Source organism: Uranotaenia lowii, chromosome 3, assembly GCF_029784155.1.
Source record: "Uranotaenia lowii strain MFRU-FL chromosome 3, ASM2978415v1, whole genome shotgun sequence".
Classification (NCBI taxonomy): Eukaryota; Metazoa; Arthropoda; class Insecta; order Diptera; family Culicidae; genus Uranotaenia; species Uranotaenia lowii.
In genome coordinates this window covers 188407937-188428822 of record NC_073693.1, presented here as the reverse complement: position 1 = coordinate 188428822, position 20886 = coordinate 188407937, and the positions used below count along the sequence as shown (strand labels likewise).

The window sequence follows — 20886 nt, the reverse complement described above, 5'->3', positions numbered from 1 at the left end:
GGCATAGAATGGGGGACATTTTAGTCATTCTGACCAACTGGGTCCACCGTCAATTCTTCGTTCGAAAAACGATGATTGAGGTGCGACACGATGTAGCAAAATTTCAAGTAATTTTGCAGTTGTGCTGTCCGACTTCAGCTCGATATATTGTGGTAAAAAATACGAAGCGATCTTGAATTTGGACCAATGTGGATTGGCCTTCGACGAATTTGTTCTACTCGCAAATCTTCAAAATGAGCTGAAGAAATTCCAAAAATGGCCGAGTGATGCGAGTTACTTCAGGACCCTTGTCCGACTGACTGATTTTCTGACATAAAAAACTGACACAGTTTCTGGCTGTTTTACTGAATGGGTTTCTGACATATCAACTGAATGATTCTCTGACCGATAAACTGACTGGTGTTCTGACCGTTTTTCCGACAAAATTCTGAATGGTTCTTCTCTGAATGGCTTTCTGAATGAGTTTCTGCTTTGTGATCTGAATGATTTTCTGACTCAATAACTGAATGATTTGCTGACAGTTTTGCTCAGTAATTTTCCGACATTTGTCCAGACACAATTTTATAAATATAAAATAGGCAATTTCCGAAAAGACCGAGACATGACCTGTTCCGTGTGATCTCAACATTTCTGGAGATTTAGTGGATTGCAATACTACTAGAGGCGTAGCAACACTCCAATATTCATTCAAACGTGTTTTTTCAAACCGATTTTCAGCGCGAATGATAGCAGTCGACAACAAAAAACTGACAAACTCATACTCTGTATGGGTTACTGACTGATTCCAAAGTGTGCGAAAGGTTATCTGTGGTGTACTGTGGGTAATTTTGTGGGTCGGGTGCTTGAACAACTGGGTACGAATTGGTGGATTGCTGAGTTCTTCGATTTGGTGTGCGCTGAGTTTGTGTGTTTTCTCTACTTTGGTTCGTTTCAAACTGATTGGCATTATCGGGTCTGTTGCGCGTTGGTGGAACGGAGGGGGAGTAAGATGGTGAGTGAGGCCGAGAGAAATAGCGAGGACTTTCATAATGCAAAAGTGTGTGGTGGTTCCGATGGCATTTTTGACAGGGACTTCTGGTACAATCTATGGCATAATGTCCAGGTTGCAAACACTTAAAACACAAGCGACGTTTGTGGACTTCCGAAAACCGTTCTGACACAGACCAACTCTTCAACGTCCGACACTGGTGGATGCTATGTTGAAAATCTCCGCAAATGAAGCAATCTTCTGGCTGAGGCTGAGATGTGAAATATGTAGTCGTGCTTCTAAACCGTCGATATTCTGGCTCAGGCGATCTTCTTACCCGTCGATACTGTGGCTCACGTGAACTCGTAAACCTTGGAAGCTGGGGCTCAGAGGAACTGTTGGCGACGAGAGATTGCAAAACCAAACATTGATCTCGGAGGAAGTTCATCAGGCTGGAGTAGGTAGGAACTTCCTTTGAATTATGATGCGTTTCCCACTGCCGAAGTGTAACGGGGTCCAGACGCATGCAGATCATGTGCGCTAACAACGTTGACCAGCTCTCGGTATTTTCCCCAATCTTGTCCAACATCTGTAGGTTCTTGTCGAAGTCACCGATGAGGCGATTCAACGACTCACTGTTCTCCCGACGAATAGGCTGGATTGCAAAAAGCGCGTCCAAATGCGCTTTGACGATGAGCTTTTTGTTTTCATATCGCTTTTCCAACAAACTCCATGCCACCTGGTAGTTTGCAGCCGTGATTTCAATAGAGCCGATTTCCTGGAGCGCTTCGTCCGTCACCGATGACCTCAAGTAGGTGAATTTGTCGATTGGGGAAAGCTGACTGTTGTTGTGTATGAGACTCTGAAACATGTCGCGGAAGGTGACCCAGTCTCGAATTTTTCCGCTGAAATTCGGCAGCTGAATTTCCGGAAGCTTTACACGCGACATTACCGAACTGGTTGACAAAACTGACTCTTCGACTGACACTTGTCTTTTTCGATTGAAGGCTACCAGGGAAGATTTTGCTGCACAGTAGACTTCTTCGACCTGAGACGCAGCCTCGTCAAAATCAGCCTCACGCTTGGCTATTTTGGCTTGCACACGTTTTTCCCGCTGACTTTCGGATTCCTTTGCTTCTGATTTGGTTTCGAGATCTTCTTCGTCGAGGATCACCTTCATCTTCCGTTGGACGTTGTAGAATCTCCGCATCGCATCTTCCAACATATCCAACCGGACATCGATCTGGTTTTCGTGCCGTTCCATTGTGAAGCCTTCAACGAACTTTGCTACACCGTTGATGGTCCGCTTCAACTGCCGCTGTTGCTCCTTCAGTTCGTTGAAATCGACGTCTTCCATGATGATTTTCCAACTTGCAACTTGATTGCACTCAAAATCTGACCAGAAAATCCGACAAATGTTCTTACTCAAAACTGACACAACCGACTAAGTTCAATTTCGATTAAAATTTGGAATTTCAAAAATTCCGAAAATAATTTTATTGCACGTTGACACGTCCGCTTGTTTGTTACACACAATAACTGCCAATTCACACACCAATTTAAAGAATAATCGAAAATAATTATTCGTAAAATAGATATTTCCTCACCGACACGTCCTAATGATCACCGCATATCATTAATCAATCAAACTGACTTCAACGACCGACAAATCCGACTCATTCAATAGTAAAATAACTGGCGATTTTCTCACCAAATGTACTTTGCTCTCACCGAACCGTGATTTCAATCCGACTAATCATTTGTTGACTCAACTCAACTCAACGTTCTTAAAAAACCAAACGCCCGATTGACTGGGAAAATCAATGAAACAACAATTGCCAATTATGAACCAGAAAGCAGTAGAGGAGAAAGTTTGAAATTATCAGGGATTGCACACAATTCCGAAATGATAAATTCGTGAAAATCAGTTTTCAATTTTATTTCGAACAATTCAATTATGTACCCACAAAACAGACACCACAGATCATGCACACTTTTTACTTTCCTGGTTTCCGTTATCCGAATCCGTGGGCCTCAGGAAAGTTCCGACCTTGACTCTGTTAAGTAGTTCGCCCTCCGTGATAGCTCTGTGTTGTGGCAAAATGGTGTAACCGTAAACCGTGAATAGCGCTGAACAGCGCGATGGCGTAGCAGCGATGGCAGCGGTGGCTTGATGCTTCTGAAAGTGCGATGGCCGTGCACTGAAGCCGCTTGGCAATTCTTCCGTGTATTCCGATTCACAGTCCGTAGGCCTTTACTGGCCACTTATCCGGCTCGAAGGACCAAAAAATGTTCCGGATCGTCCCAACAGATTCGAAATCTTCGAAGTGGACTGTATAAATTATGTTGGGATGACCGGGGAACACTTCAGCAAAGTTCACAACTTCTTTCTTCACTTCCACTGTGGGTGCAATTAAGGCTTACCCTGGCACAATAGTCCGATTATTAGCACACTTAGTGCTGTGATATGGTCACTGGGGTTTATTTTCTTCCACTAATAAGACCGAACCGATATGGAATAATTCAACTTTTATTCCCAACTTAAACCGAGCCGACGGGGGTAAAGTAATTTGGAGGCGATGTTGTCTTGTTGGAGGTTGGTGCGAACTGATTTATTGGCTGTCTTATCATCAACAATCGGTCACTCAGACACGATCACAAGTGATCGGTCGTTGGAGAGTGAGTTCTCAAGAGAGAACTCACATTTAGTTATGTCGCTGGGGTGGCTTTTACTTTATGGCAAGTATTTTAACACGATCCAAAACATCGTTCGACTTAATATTTAGCCATCAATAATAATAATATTTATTAAAGACCTTTTAACCTTTGAAGCTCGTTCGGGTCTGAATTTAATAATCAAGTTCTTCACAGCTTTAGATATTCGACCGCCAGATTGCTTCGATAAACTCGTCACCGATCATAGTACTTTGAAATATACGAGGTAGGCTATTCCGCTCTCTTTCAACGTATTGATAAAATGCCCTGAAAAATAGTTATGGAAAAAACTGGGAAATGTATGGAATTTATTAGAAAATCTCATTTTTATTAAAATTGACAAGCATTAAAATTATGAGAAAAATAGGCACTGATGCATTTTAATGCAACGAACAATATTTTGCTTTTCAACACCACTAAAAGTGATATGCAATGGGCTTTTTGTCGATTTAAAACTAAAATTTGGTGATATTTTTTCTTGTGTGATTTGAATAAAAATTGACTTTTTATCACAGAAATATGAAGTTTTTAGTTCATTTTTCAATTTTTTAACATAGACAGAAGAAAATATTACCTTGCTTGCTTCCAACAAAGGGGGAAGGCTATAAAAACTGCTTTTGAATGCTCATTATTTATGATTCAGATTCGAAAATCCATTGCAAAAAATAGTTTCCGATGGTCCTGAAGAATCAATCTTTAATTTGAAGTCCTTTTCAAAAGAATCGATTGGCTATCGACGGAGAAATTAATAATTTTGATTGTCATTATATATAAAACTGCCAAATTTTCATAATTATTTTTGTTGGTATGCAAGCATGCTGTGTATACACACGGAGCTTTCGAGTGAGGTTAAGCGCAATGGCCTACCTGTTATTTTCATTCTTCGTGAAGTTCGGTCATTGCTTGTAAACAAACATTTTTGACTGTTCTCGTTTGGCAACTCCTTAGTTCACCGTATATGTTAATTTAAGTGGTTAATCGGTTTCTCAAAATTCTCAATGCACATATACAAAATATGATACGAAGTAACAACTTTGTGGTCCTTTTTACCAAAGGGATGGGATTCACTCAACATAAATACGCTTTACAGAAAGTGCATGGATGGTGCTAAATGATTCTTTATCAAAACACAAAAACAAACCACCATAAGGATTCATTCACAAAGTCACCACAATCAAAGTGGTGCACTTGCTTGTATACCTCTCCCCGAGATATTTCTTTCATTCATCCAAAATCTGGAAAGTACACTTGCTAGTCTCATTGTGCCCTTTAAATATGTTCATCAACACTGCTACTTGCAGTGCGCATATAAGAACAACTACCGAAACCAGGCCCTTCTTCCGTCGTGAGCATAAATTGTCCTCAAGACCAAATCCAGGCGGAGCTGTGAATGGGTCATGAAAAGAACAATTGTACCCGCACCATCAAGCGCTCACTTTTTTCTTCTACACTTCTTTCTACTATATTCATTCATTCCACCAGATCCTCATATGGAATGCAAGTTGACGTTCGTTAGGGCGCGTGTTTTCGTCATCATGGCCCTTATTGTTGCAGTCATATTTGTATGCATATTATTACTCTCTCTAGCTCGAGCCTCTAACAGGAAAACAGGAAAGGCGTTAGACGTATACTCCCGACGAATGCTTAATTCCTGTTGGTGTATCGGAACACCGCTCTTCCGTTCAATTTTGGACGTCTTTCACGCCTTAACTGTGATTGTGTTTATTCAGACTCACTGACTTGGCGTAGTTTTTAAGGAACAAGTGAACCTATTTACCTACCACTTCTAATAAGTCCCTGGGGTGCCCGCATCTAATGCATATTGAACACCGGAAGTGGATGGAAAATTTATTCCGCGGACTGGGACGTTTTCTTGCCCGAACTAACAATACGATGTCGATGAGTGAGTAATTATGCCAAAGAAGAAGGAACGTTATGGTGCCAAAATTTATGGACCTGGAACTCTTCATCAATCGTTATATTGTGTCCGACAGCAACGGAAGTAGTAATTTACATACCCGAAAAAACATCTACGAATCATTGCCATTTGCTGGTATACAGAAGATTGACGAATTGCTTTTGTTCGTGTTCCCTAATACGAAACTTTTCTCGGGGAAAAAATCACTGTTACATTGTTCATTTGATCGATTATCCAAGGAAACATAAAATTGACAAATCGTTGACATCTATCAAATGCGCCATCAATTGTGTTTTATTAATTGCGCACACAATTTCTTCTCAATGAAATACGATTTTCATCGATTCTGAATTGTGAAGATTTCAGCCTACGATCTGATATTGATTCAAAGAATCAGCCGCAGGCATTCTTATTTCTGAATACTTTCTACAACTGTTGTAAATTAGCCAGAGTATGTTATGATGGTTGTTAAAAACAATAAAAATAGACTTCCTCATTAGACGAAAGTTCTCTCCGGCTACTGGCAGTCAATTTCAATTGTGCTACAACTTTCAGACGCCTAGCATCGGAACCCCAGCTTTGTTGGCTTTGTTTAGCTGGAGTAAGACAGTGAGATGTTTCGTTTATCATCGAGGACAGGGATGACTTAAAGTTTTAATAAATTTTAGTCCGAAACTGGAATCTGCAGGTTGCACGTCATTGAATTGCCTTGAATTGAACTTACCCTTGTTTATTTTTCAGGACAAGAAATCTTGGGTTTTTAGGATACTCAATTTTGAATCTGAATAATGGTTCCGAACAATGATTTGGAATTAGGTTTTTCGATCTCTGAATCTTAACATCAATTTTGAATCCAATTGTGCAATGTGATTTTAAAGTTTTTTTTTTATTTTTAGTGTTAACATAAAAAATTTGAAATCTTAGTCCTACGTTAAGCAGTAATTTGAAATCCATTCGTTTTTCAATTCGTTTCAACTCGCTTACAGCATATATCTGACAAGAAGACAACAGTCGACACTGTCCGCGTTGTTTTGTATTCTTCACACATTGGCCGTTCGCCGCAGTTGATTGAAATGCCATGTGTCTACCGAAATCTTGATCGCATCGTTTTCGTTCTAAGTTAATTTATTCGAGAAGTGAAAACATGAAATATAGACGTAATCGTTCACTGTTTAACGCACTTGTGAGAAAGCGGAATTCAAAAAGATTCGTCTCCACGATACAGTGAGACCCCCTAGAATCAGATGGTGGATTCATCTGACAATGTTTGTCGATAGTAGTGAATTCGTTTTAGCTTTTTCTGTTGCGTTTCTAAAAGAGTATAATTGCTGGTGTAGTTAAGTTCCCCGAAAAGTTTTATTATGAAATTTATGATTGCATTCAAAATAAATCGTGTGTGATCTTTTCCCCATGGAGTGGGGGTCTCTGAGCGCTAGCGTTTTTCTTTTCGACTCTGTGAGAAAAACCGTGGTGTTGAAGCTCCAGCCCGGTTGTTTTGAAAAGCGTCAACTCTCGAAGCTAAAAGTAGACACTTCAAGCTAACAAATTCCAACGTGGGTCGAATAGAGATGAAGAGTTTTCTTTCGGTAGCTTTACAGAAGGGTTCCAACATGTCATTGATCATCGTCCCACTGAAATGCTATACGGTCGTTTTAGAATTCATCAGCCGAAACGAATGGAGATAGGATTAACAGCTATCGCGCGTTAAGGGTTAATGCAGTAGCCAAACTAATTAGTTGAATGATATCGGACTGGCAGTTTTAGGGCACTGGCTTTCTTTTAGTTTTGAAGAAAGTGTATTTATATGAAGATGGACTGCGCTGCGATGGTGGAGGAATTAGAGCGTTTCTCGGATGAAAATTTTGGAATTAATCCCCTAGTATTAAATTTTGGGTATCATCGAATTGATCTTTTTAAAATGTGGGCGCTCATTTCAATTCAATCATTGAACAGATTTTTTTTCTTTTTCCTTCTTCACTTAATATGAAAACCTACTACCACACCGGCGTTACAGGGACTTCCATTATTTGGCCTCAGGGCAGCTCGCTTAGGACAAGGAAATGGCAGGGAGTTTGAACTCTAAGATCAGGGAAAAACTCATATATGCCCTTCTCGATATTATTATTAACAATTTGTTACACACAACAATAATTCGGTTGTAGTAGTAATGCCCCAGATTGTACCAATTTAGGGCCTGGTTGTTAGTTTTGACGATAGCGGAGCTTCGACGAGGGGAACGCTACTACTGACCAATTCCAACCGGAAACCGGGATGTTCTTTCCGGAAATCTCGGCTACGAGGACAGAGGAACTAGATGGGGAGCTTGATTGATCGATCCGAAGGGTTCGTAGTTCGGAGTCGACCTCAACCTTCGAGGTTGGTCCGCTGGGAGGTTATCGGTTATCCGTGACGATCATGACTTACGCCTAGGCAGAATCTCAAACCAGAGTCAAGGGTTGTTTTAATTTGATAAAAGACTTAGGGGGCATGTTGTAAGAATCAGGTGTTAGACTTTCGTGTTTCAGCGGCAATGAAATGGCGGTTCGGCGTCTCATGGCTTACCTGGTGTCTGGTTTGGTGGAACACTTAGCATTTGTGTGCTATATTCGTATTCGCACTTGTACCACCTTGTACTACTACGTTTCGTGGTAATGATTGAAGTGAGCCAGCAGCAGGTAGCCAAATTTGACCGGCCTTGAACCGAGAGTTCAGGTCATTGCTCTCCCTTTATGGCGAACACGATCGCTTCTCCTTCGTCAATTTGTCAGGCGTCACTACCGATCGGGGTGGTTATCAAGCATCGCGGGAAACCAAGGATGGCCTTCTGTTTGTGATGTGTTGGAGCTTCACGGCTGCATACTGATTGTGGCGCTGTTGTCAGCTTTGATGGCTGCATTATTTTGGAAAAAACCATCACCCATCCTTTTTTCTCACTGCGATATTTGAAAACTGCACTTACTCGCGATCAATCACTACCAGGGCTCGGCATCGTCGAAAGGAAAGAATGAAATTGAAATTTCCCTTCATTCGTCTCACTCCAACAAATTTCAATTTCGAGGAGTTCACTTTCATTACTCGAATGAAAGTGAATCCTCTAATATTCACTGCTCGGGTGAAAGAAAGAAATTCAGCAGAAGAGAATTTCAATGATGCTTGAAACTGCCCGCAATCAGTGTCATCAATTTCGACGTCAAACGAGACTTTCAATGCAGCAAAACAGGCAGCAAATAGCATACACACACACACACACACACACACACACACACCAGTCGCGTGGCAACAGATTTCTTGATGTGCCCCGTGCAATTGTTGGTATTTTTGTTGATGCGTCCCGGCCGTGTCGGCCTGGCACCTTGTGCGTTTTCAAGCAATTGTTGGTATTTTTTGCGAGTGCGTCTGGCCGTGTCGGCCCGGCACCGTGTGCATCCTCAAGCAATTGTTGGTGTATATTGTTGTTTTCCAGCCGGCATCAGCCGGCATTGTTTTCGGAGGTATGCGAGTATACGCAATGAAACTTTCATTGAAAGGGATATGCTCGAATTTCGTTTTGAAATGAAATTGACGATTGCCAGTTTCGAACCAAGGAGACCGAGGTGAAAGCGGAGTGAAATTAGCGTTTACCGAATGTGAAGGGAAGCTGGTGTGAGAGTGAATTGACAGTGAAGCTCTTTCGAGTGACGCGTTTTGTGCTCATTTTTGAGTGACGATTGACGATTGAAAGTGAAATTGCCAGGGCCTGATCACTACAACCTCGATGGAAGTGTTATCTCACGCTTACAGGCTCTAAATTGTCAGACAAAGTCGGGATTGGCCTCTACGCCTACTACGGCCTACTCCGAAAAATGAGGTAAAATAGCATTTCTGCGTAAATGATGTTATTTTCAAAATAACGGCAAACATGTTTGAGCAATCAAAATTTTGGCTTTCAATGAAAGTGTTAATGTGTCTGTTTTGTTGATTTCAACCACTATCGAACGCCGAAAGAAGAATTTTATTAATGTGTCTCTGTTTTGCACTATAAATTATCAAATGAATCAAATGAAACCTTAAAAGGGCAAAAGTACGAACTGCAAATGAGGCCAAAGTACGAAAAGTGCGATATACAGGATCCAAAGCTTGAACCTTTTTTTTTTAATGCACTGGAAACATCAGCGCATATTTTTGTACCTAAAAACACAAGCTCGCGCAAAAAATTGCTCAAATACGATGAGAACTGGATTTTGTAAACCAGATGAGTATGGACAATCAGTGGAGAACTCGAAATTCGCTAATGTTGTTCGCCTATGTATAGGATTTGCATCAGAAATGATCACAGAAGCTGCTGCTGTAGGCAAAGATTGATATAAAATAATTTTCCTCTCGACTTCATGCAGAAATGTGGAATTTGGAATGATCGTACTTTTACCCCACATCATTCGAACTTTTGCCCCAGAGGTGGGGTATGAGTACGTTTTGATAGCAGTGAACCATTTTCACAACTGCTATCAAATGCGTTGATCAATTATCTTCGTAATATTTTTTAGAAGAGAGATAAAAGTCTAAGGAGTCGAATGCTGCTCTCGGTTTTTTTTTGGAAAAACAACTGACGAATTTTCTAAAAATAGCACTAAGGTCGTACTTTTACCCCACCATACTCTAACTGTCAATCGGATTTGGATCAATCCTTATTCCAGTTCTAAAAAAAGTTGAGTTGAAGGTGGTCAAATGGACCACCAGTGCGGTTGCTTTGGTCGGAATTTTGGTTTAACCGGCTGTTTGAACCAAAATTCCGTTTGGTGCTCTAAGTGCCTTGCAAACCAACGAAAACGGCATTGGCAAAAATCAAGGGAAACCCAAATATCTGGATCTGATCAGATAAAAGAAATAGAAAAGATCAAACCATATTATCACGATTACGTGTTGGGCACACCAGGCTTACGCATCGACACACAATAGAAAGATGATCCGCACCAATTTGTGAACAGTGCAAAACGAGACTTATTGTAGAACATCTAATCACACAATGCCCCGTTTTCCACGACAGTAGAGAGAAGAACGATATAGACTAGAGATGTACCGAATGTTCGGTCGGGCGAATATTCGGCGCCGAATATCGCCGAAAAAACGTTAAGCCGGCTCACCGAATAGTTGAGCTAAGTATTCGGCCGAATAGGCCGAATATCTACTACAGACTTGTAAATTTTTCAAATAATTTTTGATAATTTATAAAATATCCAAAAGTAATGTTAAAGCTACACAATTATTTAAAACTTATGGTTTCAGCAAAACATCTAAGGTGTATCCGCGTATATTTCACTGTAGATCAGGGGTCGGGGAACTTTTTGAATCATTACCCCAAAACATTTTTATTTAAGTTGATATTACCCCATGACGAAGAGCAAAAAAAAAAAAACGTATCTGTAAACCCGCTGCTGTAGATCGTACAGGAGAATGCTGAACGTTATCGCTTTATACTTTGATTATAGTTTATTCCAGATTTTCTGGATATATTCAGACTTGCTCGTAAATCCAGTAAAGAATCCAGATAAGTCAAACCTTGACGGGATGTCCAGATATTGTTCAATACTTCCCGAAGTTTGCTCGGGTTTATTCAGATTATTTGCAATATCAAATGAAAAACTCAAATTCCTCTTAAAAATTGTTTAGATTTTGTGTTCAATTTTTCAAAATTTTCAAATTATACATAAATTTTGCCCTTTTTAATTTTTATTTTTTCATTAATCGTTCTGGTTGCCTGACCGTCTGGAAACGTGTGGTTGGAAGTATGGTTTGCTTAAGGTTAAAGATAATCTATCTTTTCAACAACTATTTTAAAGACGTCAAATTCGACCTTCATTTAATTCAATATCAGAGAAGCAATTTCAAATAGCTTGGCACCTGTTTCGACATGTTTTATCCCAGATTTCACAGAAACGCATTCGCCTTGGTGATAAATGCCCTCGAAGCGACTAGTCATATGATGTCTTTTAAGTTATTGGTGACATTTTAAAAATCAGAAACACCCCTACTTAAAAAATATCATGTAATACATCATCCGATAATATCATCTGGTTGAAAATAGTCGACTAAAAACATGAAGGGCATTAATATGGAAGAAATAGAAAGCATTGGAATAATCGCTGAAGGTTTTTTCATTGAAAACTCTATAGAATATTCGACCGAATATTCGGCCGAATATTCGTTTGGCCGAATAGTTGAAAAGGTCAATATTCGGTATTCGGCCGTTCGCCGAATACCACTATTCGGAACATCTCTAATATAGACCCATCCATTCGCAACGCACCTGTAATTGTTTTGTAAATAGTTCATTTTTTCCAGAAGTGAACCAGCCTGTGGCTAAAACCTTTTAAATAAAGACAAAAAAAATATCTTGATTCCAAAAAAAAAAGAATCAAGAAAATATGGATGAAGATGTTACCTTAAGTATAAATAAATTTACTAGCTCCTAGTACTCTTTTGCGACTGATGACTGTTGAACTCAAATTTTCGAACCTTTGGAACCAAACTACTTTCTCTATTCTCGATAATTTTTACTAGTCGAAATGTCGAAAACCGGCTGATCCAGATTTAACTCTCAATTTTAGATTTCTACATAAAAATTAAAAATGTTTTCGTCAAGCTCATTTTCATTCCTTGTTTTTAAAAGATATAAATATTTATCTTTAAACTTCTTCTCTACTTCAAGGCGTTTTAATACCATAAGAACAATCTTAACATACACTGTAACTGGAGGATGTCTAAATGTAGATTATAATGTGAAGTTTTGGCGTCAAATTTCTCGAGCCAATAATGCTCTGATTTTTTTTTCAGAGCTGAGTCAGGGTCTGTTTTTATTGGGAAACGTTATATAAAAAGTGAAAATGCGCTTGAAAGCTCGATTTTGATTTATAAAAGTATTATTTATAAAGCAACTTTTTAGAATGCCTTTCATCAAATTTCATGGCTTCATTTAATATACTTAAGCAAGAATTTATTTCTAAGCTTCTATTACTTCAATTCAAATCAGATTACGTCAAATCATGCTTCAAAGTTAACTCGTTCAAGTATCCAATGGAACAAGATTATGTCAATTCCAATTTCTAACAAGCGTCGGAACTTTTTTGAAGTATCATTCAAAGTTACACAACCAACTTTCTTCTGAACTGCTGTTTGTGTTTATCCATTGATTTAATTCGCTTACATGACTCATCCTCATAATTGTGTTATCATATCGATGAAGAAATTGTGATTCGATTCCGATAACCGCTCGAATCGTTTTTCCCCCATCCACACGACTTGGTTTCGTCGAGATGAGGATGAGATGAATTCAACACATCTGCCACCCCATTTTTATGGAGGCACTTTGGGGAATCAGCAGCAGAGCAATAAACTGCCGCCATCGTCGGCCGCCAGGATGGGGATCATCACGCACATTTACGATTTTCACCCATCCGCGTTGCTTTTTCCCAGCATCCCACAGCCGATGTCTGTCTACCGTCTGGTTCGTTCGGTCCATACTTACAAGTGTACGTGTATGTACCGACCGACACCCACTATCCGGATACGTTACCGTTGAGTTGTAATCCAAAGTTTTTCCGCAAAAGGTTTCGAAATATGAATGAAACCAGAGTAAACACCCTCGTAGTCGATCGACGCACGTACCGACCAGAATCAAGTTTACTCGAGCTAAACTTGTTTTGAAGATGGCGAAAGAGCTGTGTGGGGATAGGTAGTGGTGTGAGATAAATTGCTTGGTTGAAGCTGCAGCAGCCGGTCGATCCCAAGCATGGCACCGGCTAGCAGGAGAAATGTGATTGCGAATGATTCATCCGGGTGCGCGAAGTTTCCCAGTGTTGATTCTCGGAAATCAGAACACTCGTCACTCATTCAACAACACATGTGGCGGTGAATGTTTTTGCTCGAAACTAATTCATCTTTCTCAAGATCGATGACCGGCCAGTAACATTTTAAACAGATCCATTGACAGCGAAAAAAACCTTCACGCTCATTTAGTCTGGCTTCGCAAAATTATACATCCTTTCACTTGAATACTACACACTTGTACCCAAAAACGACCCCGCATCCATGCGATTACCGAACTAATACCGGTAAATGATAAAAAATGATTCAATTTGTCGAAGCTCCTTTCCAATGCAATATTAACCTTTCTGTGATCTGACTAGCAGCGGTAGGTAGGGTAGCAATGATTTCATTTCCAACCGGAACGTATTGATTTCGTCTCTGGCGCATGCTCCTTCATAAGGTCGCATCTAGCACATCGAAATGGAAGCTGAAGATTGAAAACAAACGTAGATAAATCTACGCTAGATGTATATTGTTTTTCGCTAAGCCAATAACCGTATCAATCGTTAATACAATTTTGGTTATTACCATGCCATAATTTTTCGAAATCCGGCTTCAGCATCCAAATATTTTCTGATAAAACTTTGCTGTATCCCGTCGGAGCTCTAGTAGCCCTTATTGGGACAGTAGATGGTGAATCCCTGTTTCATTAGTGTATCCGGTTTTGTGGCCTACATAGCAAACTATCCTATGGCTTCTGAATCCATTTATGGACGTCCTGAAAACAGCAAACAGCAGGATATGAGAATATATGGGACAGGATTTCCTTGATTGGTCAACTGACCAGTATCAATTATGTGTAGCCAGCTCGAATGAATCGAGTCCAGAATATTGTCATAATTAATAGTGCTTAATTACATTATCGAAATTGAAGATAATAAACAAATTGAACAAATCCTGAATTTAAATAAAAAATGTTAAAAGCTGACTGAATAGATGGTAACCTATGCTCTTTTGCTCCATGATGTGAAAACCAGAAAGAATCAAGTTGATGTTTTTTCCATATTGTAATAAGCTGCTGTCAGTTACTGGTTCACTAGAAGGATTTTTTTTCTCTTCGGAGACACACATTTGGCGCTGTCCTCGTTACTGACAGTTTCCACTCATTCGCTAGAATATGTGGTTTTCTTTTTGTTCTCGCCCCTCTCTTCGATGAAGTCATTTGAAGAAGAAAATAAAATTTTATATTTTTAAGGTGAGTGTACCATTCAGTAATATAGTACACTCAACTTTGATTTCGATTTACGTAGGATTTTAAAAATTTAATGCAAAAATAGTTTAGAAAGAATTTTCTGCGAAGAAGTAAAAACCAAATCAATTATAAAATCATGCATCGCCTTGCACTGCCACGATTCATGTGTGCTTTTCACTGATTCGAGTCTTTTATGGGAACGATGTGAATGGCAAGCAATAAGATACAAAAAAAAACTATTTTCTAGTGCACAACATTATATCCAGTATCCGGCCGAAGCAAATGGGACATTGCGACTCAAGTCACGATGTTGGGGCCCTGTTGTTGTTATTTTATTTTGTCAACGCTAGAGCGAGGAGGCTGGTTGAACTATTTTCTTCCATACCCATACTCAAGTTGCTTCCATGGCACAATATTTTATCGTGTAAATGCAATGACTTTTCCAGGCTTCCTTGTCATCATCGGAGCTCGCAGCAATGTCGTCCCATCTAGCCATTCGGTAGGTATGTCGGGAAGTGTCTTTCTTGCCGTCCTACAAGCAGTGCTGGCCTCTACGATTCACGTGCATCGAGTTTGTGTGGACTTACTTTCATGACCCGGTTCCATTCATGACCGACCGACCAACCACCCATCGCCCAATGACTACAAACATACCTAGCTACCTAGAAACATACTCAGTACCTATCTACATGTTCCACACAACCCGATGATGAAAGCTCGAGATTAGAGATGCACAACTTCCACTACACTACCGGACGACTGTCGTGGCGTATTATCATTTTTGTGCAACTATTTTTTTTCTGTATTTACTAGGCTAGTGAGAGTGTGGGCGACGTTGGGCAGTGGCGTGCTTGCCTAAAGACTTTTCCAATGTTTTGGTATACTTATGTATATAAAATTGAGAAAATAGATATTTTCATTCCGTTTGAATAAAAAAAAAATACTCGAAACGTCGAGATCTGGTAAAGATTTTTGTTTTTATGGATAACGTCTTATTAGGCTTATTTAAGTAAATTTTTCTTTATGATTATTTTTTACTGTGTTTTTACATTTTATGTCACTTTTTGTACACATTACACTGAAAATAATTTTCACTTTAAATGTAAGTGCGACGATTAGAGTTAATTTTGGACATTTTTCAATTAATGTGAATTTTAAGTTAGCAGTAAAGTGAATTTTCAATGTTTGCTTAGGCCGCGATGCGCGATCTAATGAGAATCAGGAAAGATGATGAACGGAGAGACCGAGAAAGTCAACCAAATTTGACAAGATAATGCAAGGTCTTAGGGCTCGTATGACACTACCATTCAAAAGCAATGCGATCTTAGGGCGCGGTATAACCCTGATCTGGATTCCATACGTGTGGTGGGACTTGAAAGGTCTAACGTACTCAGCTACGATCTTTCCTGCAGCAAAAGGAAGCGGAGATACCATTCGGGATGGTCGTAACGGGATTCTAGCTTGGTAGTTTCTCAATCGGCCATGCCTTGGTGGTTAGAAATCCTGCGGGAATGGATGCTGTGACGAGCGCAAGTTACTTTGAAAGCTTTACCTAACCGGCACACGTCTCGGGGTCTTCCGTACCATGCTGAAGTTGGCGATAGAGGAAAAGGAGAAGGAGGAAAAAGGATAAAGAGGATAAAGAACAAATATGGTAAAGGAGAAAGACCAAAATTGAGAAAGAGGAAATCGGAAAAGGGTGAGATGTTTAAGTGCATGAGCACAGACAGCCTACCCTTGATGTAGTATCTATCATAGGGTGAAACCAAGGGGCACATCTGGCACACGAAGCCAAAAGTAGTTTTAGTGGGACGAACCCACTCACGGCAGCAAACACAGGGCTGTCATGGTTTGAAGTCAAATTGTCAATCAATGTTGTAAAAAAAATCACGGGCTTCACCTCGACATTCTACCAAAGTGTGTTGAACTGTTATTTGAACTCAGCAGAAAGAGTACTCTGGCTTTTAAATTCGGTCAAGTAAAAAGCTATGTGTTACTTAGTATAGTGTGTCCAACTCTCAATCTCGTTAACAAACGTTGCTCTGAGGCGCATCTCCTATCTGTGTATAGGCTAATGTAAGGTTTAACACGTCGTAGCAGGGTTTGAGACCGATTCCATGTTGACTGCCACGCATCCCGTAGACAAGCTTTAACCGAACGGACAGCATCTGTGATTTGCTTCTCCCTTGGTTTGCCAATTGATCAGCCTTCTCGTTCTCATGAATGTTGCAGTGTCCTGGAATCTATGCAACAACGTTTTTTTCTCCATCAAATGTTTTTTGTTTCTTGTATCCACGGGTGCCTTGTGTGACTTTTCGAAAGCGCATCAATGCAGCTTTCCGAGTCAGTGAAAATGATTGCACATTAAAGATTAGGCTTTTTCGGCTGCGATCATGAGTGCATACGCCTCAGCAGAGAATATACTGCAAATATTTGGTAAAGAGCAGCTAAATTGTATATCTCGACTAGAAACAGCAGCTCCTATGTCATCTCCCAACTAAGATCCATCTGTGTATAGATGATAATAATTTTTGTATTTTTATTGTACTATTTCATTGAAGAAGGTTATAACTTTCGGGCTTGGATAACCTGCTCTATCTTTTTGTCGCATATAGTTGTCTGTACGAGGTGGTTTCAGGTACTATGGACGGACTGTTAGTCTCATAGGTTCACATACTTTCGGCGTAACGCAGAGAAGTTCAATCATTTTTTGCCGGAAATCAAGCCGACCTGCCTCGGCCATTATCGAATCCACTGGGCTTGTGCGAAAAGCACCGGAGGCTAAGCGAATCATCTGGTTATATAGATATTGGGCTCAAGATTTTTTTTCCATATCATCGATACGCAAACTGGTTAAACCTATTCACCGGCTGCAATGAGTGTGTTACGATCACTTTTTTCAACCGACTACCTAAGATTTTAAGATGATAGTTATCACAAATCCTTCTGGTTTGCTAAGATTTCCATCTCCTTTAGGGATGGGGATGATCGTGCCTTCTTTCCATTCATCTGGAAAACTACCCATGTGCCAGATTTCATTAAACATATTCATCATGCATACTTTGGAAAGTGCTGGTAAATGTTGTAATAGAAGAAAACCTGTGTTATCTGTTCCTGTAGTTTTCCACTCCTACGATCCTGGGCAAAGAATAGCTTATCAAAAGTGAAATCATTATTGTATCGCAAAGTTGAATTGATAGAGCCATTTTGACAGTTCGAGTAGCTCGCATCAGAAAAAACGTTTTTCGTATTCATCAGCGATTGCGTTAGATACTAGAGTTCCATCATTGGCTGGACCGTGTCGGGGAGATATAGAACAATTGTTTTGGAAGTTTCCTTGCCTTGTAACTGATTGATGCTATCACAAACACTAGCCATTGGTGTTTCAGGATTAATGTCTCTTTGCTTCATGAATTAATTTCCGACTGGCTGAACGAGCTTGTTGGAATGCTTTAGAGCATAAGATTTTCTAGAGTCATTATCATCAAGCCTACGCAACGCTCTAAGTCGTTTCCTTCTCAGAATTAATTTATTGGGTTCAAATAAATCCTCCGACTTGGAAAATGGAACTTGGAACCATCAGTTTTCCACTAAGGGCATTTTCGTTGCTGTTTTCTGCAAATAAGACCAGGCCCACCAATATGGTTGCTAAACCTCGAATCGAGTACATTCAGCAACATATTTATCAACCCATCATCGCACCAACAGTTGCTAACTTGATTCGAGAAATAGCATTCGATCAGTAGGTTGTTACAGGATGCGTTTATGTAGCAACCCAGTAGCAACGCAGCCGGTAGTCGCTATCAGAAAATAAACAAACACAAATACCAACCTGGATGGCAACAATGGGTGCAAAAATCAGTAAGTAGATAAAAACGCAACCAACCAAAACATCTATAATACCGACCGAAATAGCAACGCCCGGTGGGTTTGGTCTAATAAACAATAAATTAAATATTTTTCGAGTACTCACTTGATTTCATGATACCTATTTTTATTTTTATTGCGCTTGAAAATTGGATATAGTGTCTCCAGGACTTGATGGATTGAAAAAGTATAAATAAAAGAAAAATATTAATTATTATTATGGTAACAGTTTATAAGTACGATGCAATCAAATCACCGCCTACTTGTTGTCTATTTTTTTTTACTAAAAGGAACAAGTTTTATCTGAAGGAAAATTGCTTGTTTCCATGAGGATCCACCCACTTGAAAACATTAAATACAATTTATTAAGTCGCGAATGACATAAAGATGTTAAAACGACTATAATCGATAACTACTTAGATTGCTTATAATATAAATAAAAAATCAACACCACCCTCGGCGCCTTTGCTTCACTGCTTTATATTAGTGAACGTGTTCAGATTGTTCGTAAGAAAATTTAAGATTTGCAAACACGTTCACCTTCTACTCCCGCAAGTCTCGTTAGTTTCGTCAGAATAGCATTCAGCTGGGACCGTTCACGAGAAGTTTTGGCGAAGAGGCCGCGCTGCCTCGTGGAAAACCAGATGTGGCTTCGGGAAAACTGGAATACACCCACCACCTCCATCACCATCATCGTCATCATCATCATCATCATCCCCCCTTTCCACGATGAATGCAATTTTACCATTGTGTGGGTACACACGTGAGGAAACCACATGTACGTGCGAATGAAGTTTGGTCACAGCGTGTATGTGTAGATGCTAAAGATGGTTAGATCGATGTATGATTTGTGAAGAAACACACAACATCACTCGATGGTTTTCTAGTTTCATGTGTCGGAAAAAACAATGAGTCACGTTGAGTTTCCCGATGGCCAAAATGTATCAGCTGGGTTGGGGCAAGACATAGTTGCAGACCAGTTTTCCACCGGGAGAATTTGTGCATGGCAATTTTTCCATTTTCATTCCAAAGTCGATAGTAGTTGTGAAAAGTGTTCCCTTCCGATGATGATGGCTTGCGTGTGTGGAGCACAGCTTCGCATCGCTGCTAGAGTTGAACGTAGAGACGGTGCAGTTCAGCAGTAGAATCGACACCGGTTGGATAAATGAGAGAGTTTTCTCCGGTGCTAATAAATCAGTTCTGAAGATTTCTATAGTATTTTTTGGGGAATTCCCCGGTTTGAATAACAATTCCAGTGGTTAGTGCTGCTAGTGATATTCGAGTGTGATTGCGTGAAACGGGAGAAAAAATCAATACAGCTTCTCCCGTAATCCACTTAACGTTTAAACGACCCCTTATTGCCCAGGGGAAATTTCACCGGTAATAGACAGGGAGGATGTTTCGTTATCGATTTCAATTCTGAGACCAAGTGCAAAGTGCTGTTCTGTCATTCCTACTTTTGCTACGTGGGGCTGTAATCGAAGGGGCAGTTCCAGCAAACATCTTTTTGCAGGAAATCGTTTCTGATTGTCCCCATGGCGGTTTTGCTGATGCTGTGAAGGAAACGAATTAAGAATAAGGTATCACACCGGTAATTATATAATCTCAGTCTGGTTCTATCCAGCCTATGTATGCTCTCAGATGCTAGAAGTTTGTAAAATTGCTGTTTAAACTTAAAAAAATCTTAAGTTCAATTTTTCTTAGAACAAGACGAATAGATATTTGAAGTGAAGGGTAACAGTTTCACGTAATGTAAGCGGTTTTGGAAAGCAAGTGACCAATTAGAAGTGGTTTAGATAGAAAAATGTTTAAATTCGCGTTCAGATGATATCAATTTATTTTCAAAACCATTTGTTCGTTTTTAAAAAGACACAAACTAATATTGTCAGAATTTGCAACACGATCTAACTGTCTTGAAATTAAATGCATTCCAATGTCGATTCGATATTCGATATTTTCAACCACTTGAAACTTGTCTTGAACAAAGATGACAAGAAAACATTAAAGAATATTGAAATTCATTATTAGAGACACATTTTGCACTTCATTTTGTGGTCTATTGACAAAATTGCCTCATCTGATAATCATAGTCAAAAGTAGCTCTCATCAAGAACGCAGATCAGCACTTTTATGCAACATTCCAGCTACAAATTGCCGGCCTTTTCAATGAGAAAATGCCACGGATTAAAATAATTGCCCTTATCCGCTCGATACTATTCCAGCAGAGTAGTATGTGTGAGTAGTATCTCTAACGTTTATGACTTGGCCATTCAAATTCTTTTTGCGACATGTTTGTAAGTACACATGTAGGTAGTGTCAAGTGTGATTTTCATTCCTCAGCGTCATTACGACGCGTTCTACATTGATGTGATTCCTACGGCAAGT

At 39.8% G+C, this 20886-nt stretch overlaps 2 protein-coding genes across 5 annotated transcripts in view; one reads left to right on the top strand and one right to left on the bottom strand.

The window, feature by feature from the left end:
* The window catches only part of LOC129751451 (ATP-binding cassette sub-family F member 2), a 520520-nt gene that overhangs the window by 122409 nt on the left and 377225 nt on the right, over positions 1 to 20886 (bottom strand). The window lies entirely within an intron of this gene.
* The window catches only part of LOC129751449 (amyloid beta A4 precursor protein-binding family B member 1-interacting protein), a 123835-nt gene that overhangs the window by 95088 nt on the left and 7861 nt on the right, over positions 1 to 20886 (top strand). Inside the window, exon 1 of one of the 4 annotated variants that reach the window (XM_055746971.1) lies at positions 19483 to 20081. The exons of 2 other annotated variants lie outside the window; for them this stretch is intronic. The gene's annotated coding sequence lies outside the window, so the exon portion shown is untranslated. Of the gene's footprint in view, positions 1 to 19482; positions 20093 to 20886 lie in introns of those variants that run through there. One more of the 4 variants, XM_055746972.1, reaches the window with a different exon arrangement.